Source organism: Porites lutea, chromosome 10 (assembly GCF_958299795.1).
Source record: "Porites lutea chromosome 10, jaPorLute2.1, whole genome shotgun sequence".
NCBI classification, from domain to species: Eukaryota; Metazoa; Cnidaria; class Anthozoa; order Scleractinia; family Poritidae; genus Porites; species Porites lutea.
Window position 1 is genome coordinate 10,602,524 of NC_133210.1, and position 17,026 is coordinate 10,619,549.

The following is a 17,026-nucleotide window of genomic DNA, read 5'->3' on the forward strand; positions in this document are numbered from 1 at the left end:
AATATAAACTACCGGCCTACCCCTCCCCTAAGTCAACATTAACACGTACTTCTCACTTAGGGCAAAATGTTGGCTTAGGGGAGGGGTAGGTGGGCGGTTTCCTAGAAGCGTATAATGATCCACAATATCAATACGTAACCAAGAGAAAAGGTTATAACAATTAATAAAATGTCACCATAAGTTGATCTTTTGTCAAATTCTCTGTTCTAATTCTTTAAAGATATACATGGAGAACAGTCTGGAGATTTTATTTGTCTGTGGATATTGGGTCTTCATAGCACACACCAGAGAATAAGTTTTATTTTTAAAACATCGCAACATGATCTTGTTACTTAACTGATATTTATTTCAAATTTTTAATAACCTGCGAGTTCAGCCTCCTGTCATTGCCCCCGTTTCTGGGGACGTTAGCAAGAGTCTGGTTGAAATTTTTGTCATGCTTTGCTACTGCTTCCAGGCTTCAACTTCGAACCTTATTAGGTATCGTTTTGATTTAAACGATTATCTGTTTTTTTTTCCTTTATTTTCTAGGACAAACAAAATGGTGTTTTGAGTTCAATAGAACGTTCTAAACAGCCATCAAAGGCCAGCCGAGCGTATGAGGAACCGGAAACGCCCATCAACCAAAGGACGTTAACTAAAGCTACTACCCCTCCTGTAACTATAAAGAATTTCTTTAAACCGAAGACTGTTGAACGATCGCCTGAGAGTAATAAAAGTGCATCAGAAGATCAGGATGTTAAGGAAAAGAGCGGGGAAAATGACTGCAATAAGATCGAAAATCAAGAAATCGAGAACAACGTCAAAAACAGTACGGATGACAAAGAAGCAACGACCAAAGTAAGTAAGAAGGAAGTCAAATCAATTTACTTTAGATCGAAGGGAAGAGAAGAGGAAGAGCTCCCGCAAAATAAAGGACCTTTCAAAGGTGCTGCTAAGTGTAATGGTCTTGTGCGCCACCTTTCGGAGCCTCTTTCGAAAGAGGACCTTCAAGGAAAGAACTCTTTGAAACGAACTAGTTCTGAATCGTTGTCCAGGGCGATTAAGCGACAGAAGCAATCGAGCATTTTATCTTCGTTTGGGAAAAGGGCCTTGGGGCTTATTATATGAAGAATATTCAGTCCGTGGGTCGGAAAATAACATTCTAAAAAAGAGTGTTTTCGTCGATAACACAAGCGTCAATTTTGTTGTCTACAAACCACAACTCTTTTTTCCTAGTCTGTGTGACAGTCTTTGATAAGTAACGCTAATATCATCGCCCCTTTCTCGACAAATAAAAATAAAAAAACTTTTAGAGTTTACAAATGCAACTTCCCGTACATTGCGTTTTATTAAGTTGCAGCTTAGTATTTGTAAGTAACTTGTAAGAAAATAGTAATCGAAATGTTTGGATCACAGAACTCTTTGACAGTTTTGTTAAAAATCCCAAACTGTCGGTAACCTAGGATCGTGGCTTTTTAAAGAGTTCATGGTCTCAGAAGTTAATACACACTTCGAGTCCTTAGTAACTGTCAAGCGTGATCATTCGAACAATGGGTATTGAAAGACCCAATTATTTTTTAAAATGAGTTTTTGTTTTCCATTTTGAGCTAATGCGCTCATACGATTGTTTGGTCTGAATGCCGTCGTACAGAGTGAAGATTTCTTCCACTAGTTCCAGTGTCCTCCAGAAAACTTTGTTTTCTACGCCAGCTGTTTCTTCATCATTCCTGCTTTGTTTTTGTTTATCGCGACGATTTTTCTTCACAGCGGATTTTGGGACCATGTTCGTGGATGCTGTTATTACGAAGGTCCGTACAAGCGAAGAGCAAAACGGTACTGCTGTTGTTTGTTTCCAAGATGGCCTTGCAGCAAAGCTCTTGTGGAAATCGTATTCCAGAGTTCTCTGTCTGGGTTCATGTGGATTTTCTGGGCGCTCTTGCAGCGTGACTATTACATCTGCGCCGCTCTCGGAGGAACGAAAGCAGCTAAATTAATCAGTGCCTCAGCCGCGCAAAAGTTACAAATCGAAGCAGATTACGCGAACGCGGGAAAAAATTCACAGACGGCAGCGTTGTTCTTGCTAGCTGGAGCGTTACTTACAGCTTTCGTTGTTGTTTCAGTTCAGCGATGCTGTTATCAGCGTGAGTTCGGCACTTTACCGAGTCCGTACCAGTATAAGAAGCTCGAGTCAGAAGCTGCTGTGGAGGCCTTTAAACTGAACATGGAAAAACTCGCGAAAGGACAAGGCAAGAGGCGTGCAGATATGTACTTTGCGACCATAAACAAGACAAACCCGTCTGACATCCTTAAGAGTGCCTATGAAAATCTCGTCGCTGTGAACAAATTTGACGAAGCGTTTCCATCTTTGGAAGATTATCAGGAGCTCCAAGAACAGGCAGTTATGGGCATCTCCAGGGATGATAGAGTCTCCAAGACAGAATTGCTGCGCAGAACCAACATGCCATGCATTAAGGCACTCATCATGAAACCAAAGCTGCGGGGCTTGGACATGTGGTTCGAACGGACGACGCGCGCCTTCCGAAGATGGTCTTCTTGTCTAACCTGGCTAACGGTGCGCGAAGCATTAGACACCCACTGAAGAGGTTCAAACATGGCCTGAAACAAAAAACTGAATTGAATCCCATTCTTGGATGAGAAACCCTCACCACAAACCCCAGCGCCCGGAGAATGGCCGTCCACAAGGGTGTTCAAGGCTTTTTAAAAAGCGGCTGTACAACCTCGACCAGGCCTTTCGGAAGGCCGGGTTCTAGTTGCGCGAAGGCTGCGTCTTAGCGATTGAATCGATCTAAACGGTTTCTTCGAGTTGTTTAGGGTAGGCCATTATAACTGATTTTTTTTGTAAATTTACTAAGGATGGGGAGTGGAAAGTAACGGACAAAGAACTACTCAGCAGCCAAGCGTCAACAGGAAAAGGTCAAGCGAAGCCTTTCCCCGCCATACCGCCTGTAATCGGAAAAACAGACGAGGATCTCAGCAGTGACGAAAAATACGAGGAGGAGAGCTTTCGATCCAAACAACTCTTTTTATTTGCTTGGCAAATAGCTAAAGGAATGGTAATTACTATATGATTATTTTCTGAGCGACGTTGCTTCGATTCAGTTTCTGTTTTCATCATTCAAAGAACGGTTTTAGACTATTTCACAAGCAAGAAATAAAGGACATATGGGTTAATTTTCTAGATGAAGAATGATTTGATTTTTTTTCATTAGAATGTCAAATTAGTTTTAGTGGAGAAATTGTCTTAGTCAATCGAACCAAATATGGCATGTTTCCTATAATCTTGAATCAGTCGTTGACATCAGTTCAGTTCAGTATTTTTCTTTTAGTTTTTTGCCCCTAATTTTCTCGCCTTCACCCATGCCTTTTTAGGCAGTAATAGCCCTGTAACTGAAGTATTATGGTACTTATTTTCATTTTTTCTCCTTCCCTCTTAAAATTAGATTCATCTCACAATCTTGTTCAGAGAGACCTTGCTGCCCGTAATTATCTTGTTGGCCATGACAACCCAATCAAAGTGTCAGACTTTGGGTTGATGAGACAAATCTATGAAGATGTGAGCAGCTCAGCGAAGTCCAAAAACTTCCTGTGAAATGGATGGCCCCAGAATCACTCTATCAAGGCCTTTACACTACCAAAAGTGATGCGTACGTATAAAAGATTCCCACTCTTTTAAACACATTTCGATACATTGCTTCTCAGAAAACCTCAGCTACCCTAGAAATCGTGATCAGTGAGTTTAATTCAAACCGATCTAGAATTCCAGTGGTGAATATAGTGGGTAATTTCGTACTTGTCAGCGCAATTTTGACTCAGGACTATATATAGTTTTCATAGTCAATAGCAAGAGCGGCGTCTGTTGAATTCTGAAATCAGAGTGTATATAAAGATCACTTGGAAGCTTTCCTTTGCCGGGAAAAGTTTACGAATATGCGACCGACCCGTCACGTAAATTGGTATTGATTTCCCTACTCTATTAACCTTGCTAGGCCATTTGCTAAGGGCTTTGAGCATCTGAGGCCTGGTGTCATAGGGTTCAGTCAAGCGGGAAGGCACGGAAAGGTGGACACACGCCCTTTTTCCCTTAAGTTCATCAAGTAAAAAGAAGAAGAGGAAAATTTATAGTGTTTATGCAGTGGGAATGTTCATGACCTTTGTGCTTTTCTCTATAGTTGGTCTTTTGGTGTTGTTCTTTGGGAGATGGCTACATTGGGTGAGTAGACCGTCACACACTGATCATGTTACCTTCCAAGGGGAGTGAGATCCCAAGAACTGTCCTCCCTAGTGCCACGGGGGATATGACTTGAATAGTGCGACTAGCCTGATATTAAAGGACGACACTGGGACTTTTAAAAGAGTGAGTCCTTATTAAATAAGGTTATTGCCATCAGGAAACAGGCTGATACCTGATCAGTTGTATTTGTGGCAAGCCATGTCCGTAGTTTTTTTTTTTTTGGTTTGAACTAGGCTTTATGTCTGAGATTATAAATAAGTGATAATCGGCATCAAATATGTACGCATTATAGAGAGCATTATTACTAAGCACCATGCTTTCTTTCTTTCTTTCTTTCTTTCTTTCTTGCTTGCTTTCTTCCTTACATTTAAATGCAACTCTGACCCCTATTCAATCACTATTCTTTTGCAAAGCTGCATTATTGAGTGCGAGGGAATGAAGACTCGTGGACATTGACATTTCCAGTAGAAATCTATCCAATGGAATGAGCCGTATTTTCAAATAATAACATGTATATTTTTTCTTTTTCATAACGTGATCAGGAGGCGTACCATACCCCACGCTGACCAACTCAGAGTTGTATCGACTGCTTGGCACTGGTTATCGCATGGAAAGGCCTGACATGTGCTCCGATGATGTGTACGTTTCTTGATTAGAATCGTCTTAAAGTTTACAAATAGATTCGATTTTTCCGTGCGTCTTCATAGTTATAAATTATAGCAATGAACGTTGCAGAAGACAAGTCGGTTGGCAATTTTGACGTTTTCTTCGATCAAATTGGTTACTGAACAGACGGACGGCAAAATCTTAGCTTAAATATTTGTTTCATACAGTAGTATGATAGTGTTAAGACTTTAACAGAGATCGACAGCAAGGATTTTTTCTCCATGTTTGATATTTCCTTATGGTAATTGATTAAAACTAGGTATTCTTTCTCTTACCTGGTAACAGCTTTATTAGCAAAATTTGGCGATGTTGGCTAATTCTTTCAACTTGGAAAACTTTAAACAACATTTCCAGTAGACCATTCCAAAACCATCCACCACGCGAGGGTCCCGTCGCTGTCGTGTGTTCTCTCGCGTGCTGCTCGCGCGTGTACTTCTCACGAGATCGCCCCAAGTGGAGAGCTTGCTCGCAGGCTAGGCAAGAAACCGACAAGCCTAATGATCCGGCGTGAGTGGTTCCCATCTGGTCTAAAGGAAAAACTATTCTACTAAATTGGGGTATCTTACGTCAAATAGAAACGGTTTCTATGTATGTAATAATGGAATGGAACTCTTACTAACTTAAATTGTTGTTGTTATTGTTTTTTATTCATAACAGATATGAGCTGATGACTGACTGTTGGAAGGAGGAACCACGCTCTCGTCCCAGTTTCTTTCAGATGATCGAAAAACTGGAGGTGATAATGCAGAGGGATGCACCATACCTGGATCTAAACAAACATAATGAAGATCATCCGTATTACAACGTGCCCCCTGAAGCTAGTGGTGACTAATGTGAAGAAGGAGCTTCCCCAATAATCAGACAATTTCAGACCAAACGATTATAAACAGTTAACTAGTAATGATTATCGAGAAAGCAATGGTAAAAAGTTTGAAGGAAGTAAAAGTAGAAGCATAACAAAAACCGTAGTAGCAGTCAGTAGTATTAGTCAGCGGAATCATAAGCGCGCACAAAGTTTTGGCAGAGGAGCTGCAAAGCCGCTCGGCTTGGGGAAGGGAAGGAAAGGTTTTGAAATTCCCTTGCAGCTTCACAGCCAAAACTCTCACACGGGCGAAAAAAACAAAAACAAAAACAGGCCAGCTGATCTGACAGGCAGACCAAGCGTACTATGGTTGTTGCATGTTGTACAACAGGGAACTTAAGAACCACGACGAAGTTCACGACGACGACGTTTGTTGACTGGGAAAAGACTGGAACGAGAACGTCAGTTTCGGCGGCAAAAAGAAAAATTAAGATGCAGTCAGTCGGTAAGTCTACGACGGCGACACTGAATGTAAACACAAATGTAAAACTGTGATGTTCGTTCGCAACAAAGTTTTTTGAAATGGCGTCTTTTAAAACAATGCAAGATCTTATTTTTTAAAACCGTACGTCTAATTCCTTTGACGATGAAGAATTTTTTGTGTTGTCTGACCTTTTCGAGTGGAAAAACGCCTTCCTTCTGCACAAAGATTATTCGACTTTCAACCTGAATGAGATGACCGAGTCCGAGTGTCTGTCAGAGTTTAGATTTGGAAAAAGAGACATTCTGATACATGTGATAGCTGTTTTCCATATAAAGTTTATTTCCTCTATATTATAATTTGCCTTACCTAAATACGTACAAGTAAATTTCTCACTTACGAGTTCGCTCGCTCGGCTTTCACAGCTGTTGTCATTCTTCGAAGTAAAAACAATTCATTATAGTACACTTTTAGTCGAATTTTCAATCAACATCGCTTGTTAGGAGAAAAAAGGAACGATACCTGGATTTACGAGGATGAGAAAAAACAAAGGACTTCAAAAATCGCTTAAAACAGTGGATTTGTACCTGCCGAAGCTTGTGGATTGCAGCACTACGCGATGGTACTTTGTTTGGCGTCGTCGACGACACCACGACGACGAAATTTACTGGTCGCGCTTGCGCAGTACTCTGAAACTCACTTCCGGTCGTCGTCGTGGTTCTTAAGTTCCCTTTTGTTAAATAGAGGTTCGTTAAATCGAGGTTCCACTGTAGTTCAGTTCATACAGGGAAAAAAAGCGTCCTTTCCAATTCCTGTCCTTCAGGCCCCGGTTGTTCAAACGTTGGATAGCGCTATCCACCGGATAAATCGCTATCCAGCGGATAAGTGTTATGCTTTCCAACTGCGTTATCGAGTGGATCGAAATTTATCCAGTGGATAGCGCTATCCACCTTTTGAATAGCCTGCGAGCCGCAGACGTATTTCCGATCGTCGCCTCTCTCCCTTCCGGAAAAAGCGTCTGCTCCCCGCAGACTATCTGTTCAACATCTGAAGCGAGATTGGTTTGTGGTCACGCACTCTCGGCACTAACTGATCTGGCCCATAAGGTAGTAGCTAACCTGACCTGGTATTTATCACACCGTCACAAAAACGAACTTCTTTACTGACTAAAACCTGCGTCAGTTCTTGCCGAAAGAGAGCTGAGAAGCCGTGTGGCATGCAACTTCACTTTTTGCGTAAGTCAAACATCTGTCAAACAAATGTGACAAGGTTTTTTAGTTCTCGCGCTCCACTCCCTTGGCTCAATTCGGATTAATTTCCACTTCGACCCATGGTTTTTATCACGAGTGGGATTATTAATACAAAGTTCGATCGACGACTGCAACCTCTAACAGTCGATTTATCAATCATAACTTTCTTCAGGAGCCGATCTTACTCGTAAGGGCCCGAAGCCGGGCTAAAAGTATCAGATTACTGCATCCAAAGCGGACGCGAGTCTCAATTTCGCTGTTCGGCAACATTTTCCTTGTTTTTTGGCCATCTTAGCTTAAGAAGAAACAAAGCAGACTGCGGCTCTAAACATAAGAAAATTTAAACGGCTTTCTGGAAAGAACTAAAAAAGACTTCAACTTGATATTTCACATGTTCCAACATTCACCTTTAGAAGTAATAAGCCGTTGAATCAGTAGTGTGATTTAGACCCGGGGGGGGGGGGTACTCGCAGAAAAATTGGGTAGGGGTGTGCGGCCCGCTTCCCAAAACCCTTACCCTATTTATGACCAAAATCTGCGATTTTCCCTACCCTATTTATGAGCTAACCAAAAATTTGATACCCTATTTATGACCTGACCCTTAAATCAATACCCTGTTTCAGACCTGCCTTATAATTATTTCTCTAGCTCAGACCAATGTTAAAGGCAATGTTTATCTGCTTTTATTAGGTAGGTTATAATACTGCAAAGTTAAGACTACAGTGCAAAAATCGTTACCTTATTTATGACCAAAATGGCGGCAAAATAGCCAAAATCGATACCCAATTTATGACCAAAACGGCTGAAAAACCCTACCCTTCGGGGCCGCACATACCTATATAGCCCAATTTAGGGAGTACCCCCCCCGGGGATTTAGACTAAATGTAGAATAATTAACTAACTTAAAGAAACAAACAATGACATATGGCAAGAAAATTTGCATACAATGAGAAACAGCACGCAAGCTAAAAAAGTTTTTCATAGCACTGCAGACAATTTACGCCCAGCGATAACTGTGATCAGAGAAGTTAAAAACCACATTTCTAATGAGCTGTCAGTTCATTTCAACCTTGCTTACATGTTCGGACGACAGAAAATTGAGTTTGTGGTACGTGATTCGTTATAGGATTACAGTACCATCAGACAAAGACGCCGGTGAAGGGGATTTAGGCCGCTGTTTCCCGTAGAGGCCCCTGCTGGTATTTCAAGAATAAAATATTAAAACAGGACACAGGTGTGATATGGGAGGAGAAAATAGCCGGGAAATTGTCCTCCGCGCGCTTTCTTCCCCTCCTCAATAAAGTTGCCTCGGCTTGGAGAGGGACCAGTTCAAACGCAATAATAATATAAAAACAATAATAAAACTTATATAGCGCCGATTGTTGCTATTTTCATCAGCGCTTAAAAAAACAGAAAAAGTGCATGAACCTACCAAAAAGTTAAAACAATAAGGGACCGTTCATTTTTTAAGAGAGAGGGGGGGGCTGGTGGGATTTGGGGGGGGGGGGCCACTCGAAAAAATGGCTTTAAAGGGGGGGCCAGCCGAAAAAAAATGAAGGAAAGGGGGGGGGGTCGGACGAAAAAATTAGATTAAAAATAGGATAAGAGATGTTTACAGATCGAAGAAAAATTGTGCTCTTTTATTTATAACAAATATGCTAAAACAGTTCCAGGGTAACAAGAAAACTTCTCAACAGCTTTTATATTTTATAAGGACAGTGAACATACCATAATAACAGTCTTGAATAGCAACAACTTTCTTTTCATTCATAAAAATGTTGTTGTCAAGCTCATATAATTAAAACCAATAATTTCAGTCCTGAATTGGAACTGACCTCGTTACCAGAGCTTTTCTCTGAGAAATTTAATGGGAGGGGCATGAAACTACTACGAGGTGTCCCCTTCCTCAGGTCAGGCCGAAGTGAGAGGCAGCAATGAATCAGGTCAACTAGACAGCAGTGGTGAAAGCAGTGAGGGAGAAGAAACTGATGATGATTACAAGAGTGATGCCCCTGACTCTGAAGACGACTCAAATGATGTCGTTCTTGCTTTTATCGCCCTCAGACGAGGAATATGTAGACGAGCGGCCAGCTAGAACACGCTCAGGACGAGCAGTAACAAGAAGAGCTGAAATTGACTTTTCATTCTTTTGAGTGAGGATTTATTAAAAAGAGCTTTCTAGCTTTCAGCTTTCTTTCACTAAATTACGTGAAATGTAACAAAACGAAATTTTAATGCAGTAACTTTTTTAATACCTTATGTATTTTTTTATTCATGGGGGGGGGGGGGGGGTGTGCGATTATCGGAGGCGAAACGAAGAGTGGAGGCCAAGTATATATTCAAGGTTATACAATTTAATTGTTAAAGGAGATTACATGAGCAAGGCCTAAGGTCAACTGAACTATTGTACAATCATATCGGGATATATAAGTCGAGCGCGGTTACTAAGTAAGAGGATTAAGGGCTAATCCCACATCCCCCTTTCTAGACATTTTGGTACTTCTATAAGAATGTCTCTGTGCAAAGTTCTTTAACGATAGGAAGCGAGTCAATCAAGTATTTCGATCACGAAACGAATCACTTATAACAAATGTTCTTTCAGTCCTAATCAAAACCTAATCTCTTGGGCGGGTTAACTTTTCTTCCGGAACGAGTAGTGTTTCCAGGAACGGGAACTGGAATGGAAGACTTTTGAGCAGACCGTAAAGCATCTTTCTTCTCTGCCGGAACAGGTGGCTGACCCTTAGAAGTTTCAGGAGGATCGGGTAAAGGGCTTCCTGCTACGTACTTTGCTTCCTTAGGATTTGGATTGAGCTGCCGTCTGTTTCTTCTAACCGTTGCGTTACTGTCAGTGTCGAGGTAATAGGAACGTGGCTCTGGTGTTTTGGCTACTACTACTGCGTTCTCTTTACCATCAGGGATATAAACACGATCGCCTGGTGACAGATGACTTAGCTCTTTAACTGCATGTCGTCGGTTGTAATCTTTTGTTTGCTTGGTCTCAATCTTGGCTTCCTTTTCACGCAATTTCGTTAACTCAGGCCATTGCGGTGTTAGTTTAGATGGGATAGTTGGAAGGGTGGTGCGTAGTCGCCTTCCCATGCATAATTCGGCTGGGCTGAATCCGTTTTCAAGTGGGGTAGCTCTGTAAGCGAGTAGTGCTTCATATGGATCGTCGGATTTGGTAAGGAGGTTTTTAGTTGTTTGCACCATACGTTCGGCTTCTCCGTTGCTTTGGGGGTATTTTGGACTGCTGGTAATGTGTGTAAATCCCCAGTCTTCTGCAAATTTGGCGAATTCCGCTGAGGAATACTGTGGTCCGTTATCGGAGATCACGGTTTCTGGAATTCCATGGCGCGCGAAAATCGCTTTTAGGTGATTGATCACTTCTTGAGAGGTGGATTTTCGAAGTACTCCAATTTCACAATATCGCGAGAAGTAATCTACCACGAGAACGAATTCTTGTCCTTTCCATTCGAATAGATCGGTTCCTACTTTCTGGAATGGACGCTCGGGTAACTGTGAAGGAATCATGGGCTCTGCACGATTAGTTTTCGTCTTGATGCAAGTAGGGCATTCTCTGACAAGATCTTCTATCTGCTTGCTGAGATTCGGCCACCAGACACCACTTTTCGCCCTTTCGCGGCATGGATGCCTTGATGACCTGTGTGTATCTTGTCTAATACATCGAGCCTTAACGCTGAGGGAATTATGACTCTGTCGTCTTTCATTAGGATTCCCTGCTGAACAGTGATTTCTGCTCTGTACTGCCAGTACGGTTGGAGTGTACAATTCAGGTGATGTTTCTCTGGCCAGCCTTCACTGCAGAACAGCTTAAGCTTTGAGCAAACTTCATCTTCATCCTGATGAAGGCGTATTTCTTGCAAGCGGCGTTCCGTAGTTGGCAGGCATTCGACTATGTGTGAGACATAGAGGGTTAAATCTTCATTAAGTTGCTTCTCGTCTTTCGTCAGACTTCGGTGAAGCGGCGCTCTTGATAAGGTATCAGCTGTGGTGAGATCTTTTCCGGGTACATGGACTATTTGGTACGAGTAGCGCATAAGTCGCATCCGGAACCTCTGAATACGTGGTGGCATGTCCTGGAGACATTTAGATCCTAGTAAAGGCACCAACGGCTTGTGGTCCGTTTCGATAAGGAACTCTTTACCGAGGACAAAGTCGGAAAACTTTTCGCAAGCCCAAGTGGTTGCGAGTGCTTCTTTCTCTATCTGAGCGTATCTTTGTTCGGTAGACGTCATAGAGCGCGAAGCGTACGCGATTGGCTTCTTTGTGTCATCCTCTTGGACTTGTAAGAGGACTGCTCCTAATCCATACGACGAGGCGTCTGCAGATATAATAGTTTCTTTCTCGGAGCAGTAATGAGCGAGAACTGGCGCTTGAGTCATTTCTTTCTTCAAGCGAGAGAAAGATTCTTCTTGAGCTTGGCCCCAGTGCCATTCGTTCTTGCTTGAAAGGAGATCGCGAAGAGGCATAGTCTTCTCGGACAGGTTTTCGATGAACTTCTGTTGGTGGTTGATCATTCCCAGGAATCTTCGTAGTTCTGCAACATTTTGCGGTCTCTCCATCTTTTCGATTGCTGCAGTCTTGTCTGGATCGGGGCCTGTTCCTTGAGCGCTGAGACTATGGCCCGCGAACTTCAATTGTTTCCTTGAAAATTCGCACTTCTCTGGGTTCAGGGTAATTCTTGCTCTGATCAATCTTGTTAAAACTGCTTCAAGTCGTTCATCGTGTTCTTTTTGCGTCTTTCCATGCACAAGGATGTCATCCATAATGCATATCACTCCTTCCAAACCTTCCAGCTCGTTTAGCATTCTCTTTTGGAATCGTTCTGGTGCTGATTTTAAACCAAAGGGGAGTCGCTGAAAACAATATCTGCCAAAGGGAGTCAGAAACGTAGTCAGGAGTTGAGAGTTTTCTGCTAGCTTCTCCTGCCAAAAACCTGAATTTGCGTCAATTTTTGTGAACACTGTGGACTCTCCAATCTCTCCTAGCAAGGCGTCAATCTTTGGAAGAGGATACGTTTCACGGCAAACGTTTTCATTTAGCTTTGTCAGATCCACACATATTCGGAGTTTCCCGTTTGATTTAGGTACTGTGACCATTCCAGCGCACCAGTTTGTAGGCTTGTCAACCTTTCTGATTACTCCCAGCTTCTCCATTCTAGCAAGTTCTTCCTTTACTTTGCTTTTCATTGGTAATGGAATACGTCTTGGGGTCATGATTGCAAACGGTTGAGCGTCTGGCTTCAACTTGATTTCATATTCTCCCTCAAGTTCTCCCAGTCCATGGAACAGCTGAGGGTATTTCGCTTTAATCCTTTCTTCGTAACTTTGACTTTGGATTTCATTGATTCTAGCCAATAAATTTAGCTTTTCAATCGCTGGCTGTCCCAGAAGAGGCTCTTTTAAACCTTTGACAACATAAATATCTTCCGTCACGCACGTTTCTCCCAGGGATAAAGTATCACGAGCTGTTCCCATTACACGAAGACCATTGTGATCGGCTCCAAAGAGTCTTTTGGAGGTGGAGTGCAGTTTTCCTAAGTTGCATTGGCGAAAAACTTCTTCAGGAATAACTGTGACATCCGCGCCGGTATCAATCTTGAAATTTATTTCGGAGTTTCCTATTAAAAGATTTGTACGCCATTTCTCTGATGTTTCGATTGCGTTGACAACTTCATTGACGGTCATTACAGAGGTATCATCTTCGTCCGAATCTTCTTCAACCCTATGGACTCGTTTTGAAGATTTGCAGACCTTGGAATAATGACCGTTTTTGTTGCACGCGTTGCAGGTAGCATCTTTGGCTGGGCAACGCTCAGGAGGGTGACCTGGCTGAGCTCCGCATCTGTAACACGATTTTTGCTTCGTTTTCGAAGAACCTCCAAAATGCTTGGGTTTTGGACTTCGACGTTTGTTTTCTGGAACTTTCCTGTCATGTACTTCCGATATGTCGGCGGCACTTGAGTTGTTTTGAAGAATTTTATCTTGATGTTTCGTGATTTCGGCGGATTTAACTTCTTTAATTACTTGATCCAGAGTTAAATTGTCATTTGCCATCAATCGTCGCCTGAGATGAGAATCACGCAAACCAGCTATTATTTGAGTGTGCACCATTTGGTCACCAAGGTCCCCAAAAGAGCAAAGGTCGGCTCTTTTCTGAAGGTCTTCTATAAAGGTCAGGACAGATTCTTTGTCTTGCTGAAAGCGTCTTACGAACTGTGTTCTCTCGAAGACTAAAGCGACTTTTCCTTTAAAATGATCCTTGAATTTTTGTTTGACATTTGCGTACAGGATATCTTCCCCTATCAGTTTGAAACTGTCATAAATGTCGGCGGCGTTATTTCCCATTACGTAAATAAGCGTATTGATGCGCACTTTATCTGACAGCTCATCACGTTCCGTAGCTGCTTCAAATAATTCATATCGCTTGATCCAGTGGTCCCAATCGTCTGTTTTGGGATCAAACTTAGCCGGAGGAGGAACATTAAAATTGGCTGTGGCCATTTTCACGCTTCCACCTTGTGGGTTATTCGTCTGTATTGGGCCCGTTAAACTCGATGCCTCTGCGGCTGTGGGCGGTGACGTGACTGGCGTGCTTGGCGTGCTTGGTTCCTCGATTCTTTCTTCGTTTGGACCTTCAGCGTTGGAATTCATTCACGCGATGTGAAATACAGTGGCGAAACAAATTTCTTTTCCGCTACTTCTTGTTCCTGCTGTAGGATCCCGCTTCTGACACCATGTGCGATTATCGGAGGCGAAACGAAGAGTGGAGGCCAAGTATATATTCAAGGTTATACAATTTAATTGTTAAAGGAGATTACATGAGCAAGGCCTAAGGTCAACTGAACTATTGTACAATCATATCAGGATATATAAGTCGAGCGCGGTTACTAAGTAAGAGGATTAAGGGCTAATCCCACAGGGGGGGCCTTCCAAAAAATTACTCTGATGAGGGGGGGGGGGCCATGCGAAAAAAATCGGAAATTGGGGGGGGTCATACAAGTTTCAAATTACACTCCTCCAAATCCTATACTCCTTTGGCACGAGTATCTATATTTCATCGATGTCTTTTTTGTCTATATCTAAAAAGAACGTCACACGGCGGCTTGAAGATATGAATTCTATTTTCTCGTGGCAAAAACAATATTTTGCCACTCAAAAATAAAATTCATATCTTCGCGCCACAGTGTAATATCCTCTTGTATGTATAGGTTGATTTAAACTGTGATAATGCGGTCCTACCGTTTCTTTTACTTTTACCTACCCGCCGAATTTCACCGCTTCCCCCCAAAACGGAGGCCTGACTCGCATCGTTATATAGTGTAACCATTGAAGTAAACGCTACTGAGCATGTTAGGCTTTCCTGGGCAAAGTTTATTATGCTTTACAAGGCGTTTACAATAATTGTTGTTGTACCGTTCGGTTATTATTTACTGTTGTTTTTAAGTAACTTGTATCTGTGCATAAACGCAGTCTCAAATTAATTCCAACACTATCTTTTTTGTTTACTTGACAGGGGTGTTATTTCACAGATGGGGGACACATTAGCAAGCCGGTAAACACTACTGTAGAAAGGCTCTAAAGCTTGATCCACAAAGTGAAAATGTCCACGGTAACTTAAAAAAAGCTTAAAGAAGAACTACACGGCAGCTCTCCAGCTGACAGGCTAAACTAGTGAGTAATCATGATGGAAATATTTTTACTAAGATGTTGCAGTTTTAATAATTTTAGGTCTGTCACAGCCAGACGTACTTTAAAACACACACAAAAAAAGAAAGAAGAAACGAGGAACACTGAACAATTTACATTGTACGAAATACAAACGTTGTAAACAGAAGTATTGGATAGCTTTCGATTGAATAAGCACTTTTAATCTTATTATTTTTTAGTTTAGATTAAGGTGGATATTCAAATTTCTTCCTCGGCGCGTTTGCTCCATAGTTTTTGGCATAAAGTGCTATTTAAGTGTTTGATTGTATTGATGCGAGAATCTTCAAGGTGAGTTGTAGTGGGGTTGATTTTCACCCTACTGTGCCCGACATTCCAAAATGGCTGTTCTTCTTGGCTTTTTTGAGTTATACTTTTGAAATGGGACTCTTTCGCGTCTGTTAGTCTCGATTGGTCTACTTTTCGCAAAACTTTGAAGAAAAAATATTGATCCGTTCCTCACCACAGGCATACCAATGTAAAATAACTCAATCAACAGGTATGGCAACCCAAATGCAACTGGAGGTTATTTTGGCGGGCAATCGCACAGCCACGCGTGTCTTGTAATGCAGAGACAACTAAAGAGTCCATAAAGACGAAAACGGAAAGTGGAAATTGTTTCTGTATCCGTGTTGTCTAAAGTATTAAGCTTAGACCACAAATTAAAGCAAGAGAAAGACAGAGAAAAAGAGAACGTAGGGGGCAGGCCAGCGAAGCTCAACGAGAAAAAGAGCGACAGATCGAGATGTCGAGCGAGAGATAAAAAGAAAGCGGACATTTTTTTTTTGTTGGAAGAACAACATGAATTTTTGTAATGGCGGTGAGAAAATGAGAAATGCTTGCGGCTACCAATGCAAGGTAAAAATGAGCGGCATTGAAAAATAGTGAACGAGAACATGTACGACATTTCCTCCATAGAACTTAAACTAGGAAGTTTCTGGAAGTTTTAAGATGATGTTACACGAGACGATTCGCAACGACGATTTTTAGCGCAACAGAGCCTTGCACCATTGCTGCGACATGGTTTCAAATAGTATTAACATTGTTCCGATAGTGTGACGCTGTGTTGCGTTAAAAATCGACGTTGCGAATCGTCCTGTGTAACATTACCTTTACGTTGTAGTTACATGTATGCAAAACAACCGCGAAGAAATGTACAAAAAAAGTGTGCTGCACGCGCAAAGTTGCTTTTTGCCAATTACACCTTTTGCTGTTTTTTCACCGTTCTCCGGCGTTGCCTTCGCCGCTTTGCGTTATACGATTTTATGTTTTGCTGAATAAACTATGAATATTATCGAGAGCTTCGCTTTTAGCCGTGGCTAAATCCATTTAGTATATACTAAAACAGTGGATAGTGTTTTTCGCGCGCTTTGATTGGCTAGTCAGTCAGTGAATATCCTGCACTATTCACTGATTCACCTCCAGTTCCTCCGAGTGAGCGACGCCAAACTCGCGTTTAAGTTGCGAGCAAAATGCCCTCCCGGTTTGCTGCCGTAACTAACAAAGACTTTTCACAACTAATCAAGCAAGTTTTTCCCCAAATACACAAAGAAGGTGACGAAGTTCGGTTTGGAAGTTTTAACAGGTAAAGCTTTGTCTTTTTGACTTGAATTTATCGATTAAACTGGTGAAAAAGTTTTTTGTTTACAAATGCAAATTAAGCTGAAGTCTTGCGTTACTTTACTTAGTTGACTTCTTCCTACATAAACTAAAAAAACAAATTTAATAATCTTTTTTACAGAATGATTTTAAATACAAAAAGAATTCACAACTCCTTTTGAAGAAATTTCCCCGTAAGAGCTAAACCAATGCGTTCAAAAGTTTTATTCAAGTTTGTCGGCAAGAAAAAGCGACGACCTCGGC

General features: G+C 41.7%; 2 pseudogenes; both read left to right on the forward strand.

Annotated features, from left to right (window-relative positions):
• LOC140949481 (uncharacterized) overlaps positions 1–17,026 on the forward strand; it is a 257,928-nt pseudogene that overhangs the window by 26,987 nt on the left and 213,915 nt on the right.
• On the forward strand, positions 1,533–2,961 carry LOC140950697 (uncharacterized; annotated as a pseudogene).